The sequence below is a fragment of the Stegodyphus dumicola genome, chromosome 4 (genome assembly GCF_044657685.1).
Source record: "Stegodyphus dumicola isolate Sdum_Otavi_A_Nest chromosome 4, ASM4465768v1".
NCBI lineage: Eukaryota > Metazoa > Arthropoda > Arachnida > Araneae > Eresidae > Stegodyphus > Stegodyphus dumicola.
The window spans coordinates 107,753,886-107,759,963 of record NC_140771.1 but is presented as its reverse complement, the minus strand read 5'-3'; positions in this window follow the sequence as shown (position 1 = coordinate 107,759,963).

Sequence of the window (6,078 nt, the reverse complement as noted above, 5' to 3'; positions counted from 1 at the left end):
GTTTTTACGGGTATTTTGCCTACGGGTACCCGTACAACCGTACAGGTTTCTTTCTATGGGTTTTTACGGGGATTTGGCCTACGGGTACCCGTACAACCGTACGGTTTTCTTTCTATGGGTTTTTACGGGGATTTGGCCTACGGGTACCCACAGAGCTGTACGGGTACCCGTAGGCCAATTTCCAGTAAAAAAATTTTATGGGTTTCTATGGGGCATTTTTAGCAGGGAAGGAACATTTAGCAAAAATCAAGGATTCGATAGCAAAGGTTCAGGAGCTCAAGGAGACGTATCAGGTTAGAGAGTCAAAACCTTTAAGGGAGCCCATAATAGTTTTTTGGTGTCCCGCCAGAGTTTACTGCTGAGGTCCTTGTTTCAACCTTTGAGTCCTACGTGCTACCAGATAGACCAGGGGCGACCCACCCAAGAATCCCGCAACATCGCTCCGATAGTTGGAATTATTTGGGTGATTCAACTGGACAAACACTATTTCAACAAGCTAGGCAAAGAGGGTCGTGTTTACCTTCGAATTACCTCCTGCCAGTTTATACGGTAAATCAAGGTTACACGGTGTTTCAACTGCCAAGGTTTTGGACACCAGAGTCGCCACTGTAGAGGCCCGCCGTCTTGCGTAAAGTGCGGAAAATCTCGCGAATCCTTAATAAAGAACTGTCAGGGAACACCGGCGTGCTCAAACTGTGCAACCTCTAATTCGGAAAAAGGCACAAACTTTGAATGTAATCACCCGGCAAGCGCTGAAACATGTATGACGTACAAGAAAATACTCCAGCAGCCGCTGAGGAACCTAGCTTCGAATTAAACTCTTCTCTAAGACATAGTTTCAAATATTTCAGATTTTTGCAATGCAAACTACAGAGATCAAAAATTGCTAAATGCCATATGTTACACACGCAACTTGAGCTTGAACAGAAATCGTATTATTTCAGAAACCTTACACTACCAAAGATAATATCCTTATAGGATACCCCTCCAATAATAAAGCCTTCTTATCTAACAATAAACTGGCTTCTATAGTATACATTGGACTGCTTTCCCCTTTATTATGGAAAACTATAAAGTACACAGTCTCAATAGTCATTGATTCAATAGATGGGAAATATCTAATCATAACCGCTTATTTTCCCCTAGCAAGAATATTGACCATTTACTTTTGGAATTGGACTCCTTGAATGCAGGCAAGTTTCAGAATCTCATCCTAGGCGAGGATTTGAATATCTCCAGCTCTCTCTGGAGCTCACCATTAGAGGATGCGAGATCGGCGTCGGTTATAGACTTAATAGACTCCAATCAGTTTGTAATACTAAATGCTACAGACTCTCCTCCAACATTCGACATCCTTTGGGATAAAGGATGGCCGGATCTCACCTTTGCAACCACAATATCTGCCTCTATGGTTCACGATCGGAAAAACGTCGATAGCATCACTTTAAGTAATCATCGCGCTATCACATTTAGCCTGAGCTCTACTTTTAATACCTTTAACAAAAAAAGATTCAAGACAGCGTATAGCGGCCTAGCTACCCTTAACCACTATTTCTCACCATACATGCCAGTCCTCCTTTAAAAATTCCAGAATTGTCAGACAACAGTGGATTTAGACAATTCATATGATCACCTAATAAATAGGTGACCTTTCGATACAAGACCTACTAAGTTCGCACAAGTGCATCTTGCTGGACAGTCGATCTTTCAAAAGAAAGATGCAACATACGTCGCCTTCGCAGACAGACGCAATTGACCACAGACTCTGATTTATGCCTAAATCACTTTGTACAATAGAAAAAAGCACAGCCGGAGTACAAAAGGCATATTGCTGTGGCAAAACAACAGTCGTGGAGGAACTACTGCGCAAATGCCATCGATGCGTAAGGTAAAGTGTACAAGATCGCATTAGATAAGGTCTTCAGATCAACTGTACTTCCAGTTGGCATCCTCCCAAAAGCACAATCTTCATCTGATATAGTACTATTCGTAATTTCAACGCTATTTAAGGATGACTCCACGGAGGAGGATACAACAAGCCAAACTAAATTGAGGAATTATTTTAATAATTATGCCTCCAACCCTCCTCTGGAAAACCCCTCCCGGATAAATCGGAACTGAAAAACTACATAAGGTATCTAAATCCTGAAAAGGTCCCAGGGCCCAATGGCATTGACAATGCTATCATACAAATGATAAATAAAATAGCGCCTGACCTTATTACAACCTTTGCCCAAGCCTGTTGGAAAAATGAGACACTTCCCACTCGGTACCAAAACCGCAGAAGTTGTGCTGTTTCACAAGAAAGATAAGAATCCTGAGCTACATCCTATAGGCCAATCTGTTTGCTTCCATCCTTGGGAAAATTGATGGAACGAAATGTACTGGGCAGACTCCAATTATTTCTATCAAGTTCCAATAAGTTGGATCCTGCACAATTCGGCTTTCTTAGAGGGAAATCCACCGATCATGCCATCACTCGGCTGATCTCAGTGGTTTCATTCAACAGGGACAACAATCTACACTCGCTAATCATTAGCTTCAATACCCAAGGCGCCTTCGCCTCTCCGTGGTGGCCAGATGTCATAGAAGTAGAAATTAGAGTCAACTGTCCAATATTTTATCGATTTATTCAGTAATTGAACAAGGAAACATAATATCGAAATTTCAGCTTCCAAAACACAGGCCATGTTAATTGGCGCAGCAAGATCTCTCAAAAGAAAACCTGTAATTAAATTACAGGGGAACTCAATCAAAATAATCGATCATATGAGGTATTTAGGCCTTGTAATTGATTCAGGGCACTCCTGGATACCCCATCTAAAATATATCAAAAATAAAATAGGAGCCCTGAATAACAACATGAAGAGAACGGCAGCAAGAAAATAGGGCGTCTCCCAGAAATTGCTCCCCGAATGGCGTATATACACTGAAGTGACAAAAGTCATGGGATAGCAATATGCAAATATACAGATGGCAGTAGTATCGCATAGAAAAAGTATGAATGCGAAGTGCTTTGGCAGGGCTTTCATTTGTGTTCAAGTTATTCATGTGAAGAGGCTTTGACGTGATTATGGCCGCACAACGAGAATTAACAGACTTTGAACGCGGAATGGTAGTTGGAGCTAAACGCATGGGTTATTCCATTTCGGATATCGTTAGGGAATTCAACATTCCGAAATCCACAGTGTCAAGAGTGTGCCGAGAGTATCTAATTATCTAATTTCAGGCATAACATCCCACCATGGACAGCGCAGTGGCCGACCACCTGCACTTAACGACCGAGACCAGCGATGTCTGCGTAGAGTTGTCAATGTTCACAGACAAGCAACACTGCGTCAAATAACCGCAGAAATCAATGTGGGACGTACGAGGGACGTGTCCGATACGACAGTGCGACGAAATTTGTCTTCATTGGGCTATGCCAGCAGAAGACCGACTCGAGTGCCTTTACTGACAGCACGACATCGCCTACAGCGACTCTCGTGGGCTCGTCAGCATATCGGTTGGTCCCTAAACGAATGGAAAACCGTGGCTTGGTCAGATGAGTCACGATTTCAGTTGGTAAGAGCTGATGGTAGGGTTCGAGTGTGGCGCAGACCCCACGAAGCCATGGACCCAAGTTGTCAACAAGGCACTGTTCAAGCTGGTGGTGGTCCCATAATAGTCTGGGCTGTTTTTACATGGCATGGACTCGGTCCTCTGGTGCAACTGAACCGATCATTGACTGGAAATGGATACCTTCAGCTACTTGGAGATCACTTACAGCCATTCGTGGACTTCACGTACTCAAAAAACGATGGGATTTTTATGGATGACAATGCGCCATGTCACCGGGCCACAATTGTTCGCGATTGGTTAGAAGAACATTCTGGACAATTCCAGCGAATGATATAGCCACCTAGATCGCCCGACATGAATCCCATCGAACATTTATGGGACATCATCGAGAGGTCAGTTCGTGCCCAAAACCCTGCGCCGTCAACACTTTCACAATTATGGACGCCTATAGAGGCAGCATGGCTCAATATTCCCGCAGGTGACTTCCAACAACTTGTTGAGTCGATGCCACGTCGAGTTGCTGCAATTCGCCTGGAAAAAGGAGGACCGACAATATATTAGGAAGTATCCCATGACTTTTGTCACTTCAGTGTATAACAAAACAGTGCGGATTGCTTTCTATGGCTTAAGTATTTGCACTTCTTCGCTCACTTAGTATGAACGAAGAGTACTTCTATCCAATCATCGACCTCATCTGCTGCTAATTCGCAAGGGATACCGTACCACACCCACAACAGCTCTGCAAGTGCTCACTAGTATTCCGCTTCTTAACTTGGTCGCAGAGTGGAAGTGTACACTCATCTGTGTTTTACGCCTTGGTCAAGATAGGACTCCATGGAACAGAACATATTTGCGTAATAATTATGAAGGGAAAATACACAATTATCTCTGCCACCCTTCAAGTAATAATCTTAAGGACAACATTAGCACAAAATTTCCGAGAATACCAAATTATGGAATTACGATGTATACTGACGGCTCTAGGACGGAAACTGGAGCTGGCAGTGGCCTTTGTGTTATGAAAGATGGCGTCTGCATACGCAAATGGAGACGAAGGCTGCATTAAAACAATTAAGTCTTCCAAGCGGAGTTAACGGCCTCAAAAAAGGCGATTAACCTCTCTAGCCGCTTTAATGCGCCTGTTCAAATTTTGAGCGACTCGAACTCAAGTCTGGAAGTGTAGCGGTGTACACTACTAGGAGGCGTTGTAATGTGACAATCTAACCAAACATCTATCTAGAAAGCCTTAATTAAATTTACAGGTGCCTAATATTTACTGGCTTGAATTCTTAGTGGTAGTACATTGCAAATTAAACCCTAGTAACAAGAATAATTAAATAATTGACTTACCCAATAACCCACATGCATGAGACTTGCGGAGACAAATTTCTTTTTCTAAGCTCACATTTATTTTATCAAACACATTTTCTGGATTAAATATGGAACATTTATCACACACATATAAAATATAAAAATATCATAACTTAGAACACAAAACGTGATAAATTAAAATGGAATAGTAGGCGAAAGCAGAAAACGTGTCTAGCATTCTACCAATCTCAATCTATTCCCATCATGCATATGTGCAGTCGAAATTTTCTCATATTAATTTCGTGCAGTGCCCGTAATATTGTTGTACATGTGCAAGATCGTTTTTTCACTTTCACATTCTTTAATACACTGGTCACACATCGCTGGTAATGCACATTCTGGAGTCGAACACCTATAGATAATCTGCTTCAGATGTTTTCGAACGGTATCGTGGCAGATGGATTTTAACACTGAGCATTTTCATCTAAATAATTGCACCCTTTAGTTCTGCTTCTTTTTATGCAAAAATACGACGACACTCCATGTGAAAATATCAGAAACGATAAAACTCCATTAGCGCGGCAGGCAGGAACGCAAAACCGCACAACGTGGAGCATCGCTAATTGCCAAGCGACTGCAGGAAGGTCGCGGGCGCAGAAGAGAAGAAGGGGAAACCAGTCTGACCGGTGCTTATATACACACGTGCAGTTCCGCAATTACGATTAAAATTTGTGATGCCGGCAAACTGCGTGGTGTGAGATGTTACTATTCTCACAGGAAGCCATTGGCAGTACCAGGTGCAGGAACCCACTTGTTTTTGCAATACAAAAAAAACTGCTTCAAATTTCGCCAGACCTAAGACTACCCCAGTTGCACTGGGTTCCAGCGCCCAGTGGCATCATCGGTAATGAAATTGTAGACGAACTTGCTAAGGAAGCAGCAATGACTATATACCTATCAGAACATCCACAATTGTTCCCAAATTCCTGCCTCAAGACGACTGCATATGACAGCTAATTTCCAAATGGCAAATCAGATAAAATGAATTAACCACCGGAAGACGAACTCTTCGTTTCCACAGATGTATCTTCGTCTTCACCAGCGCTGACTACCTTCCTCACCGGCCACTGCTCATTCCCGACGTATCTGCACCGTTTTGGAATTGCTGAAAGCAATACATGCGAGTGTGGACAACAAGGCAATCCG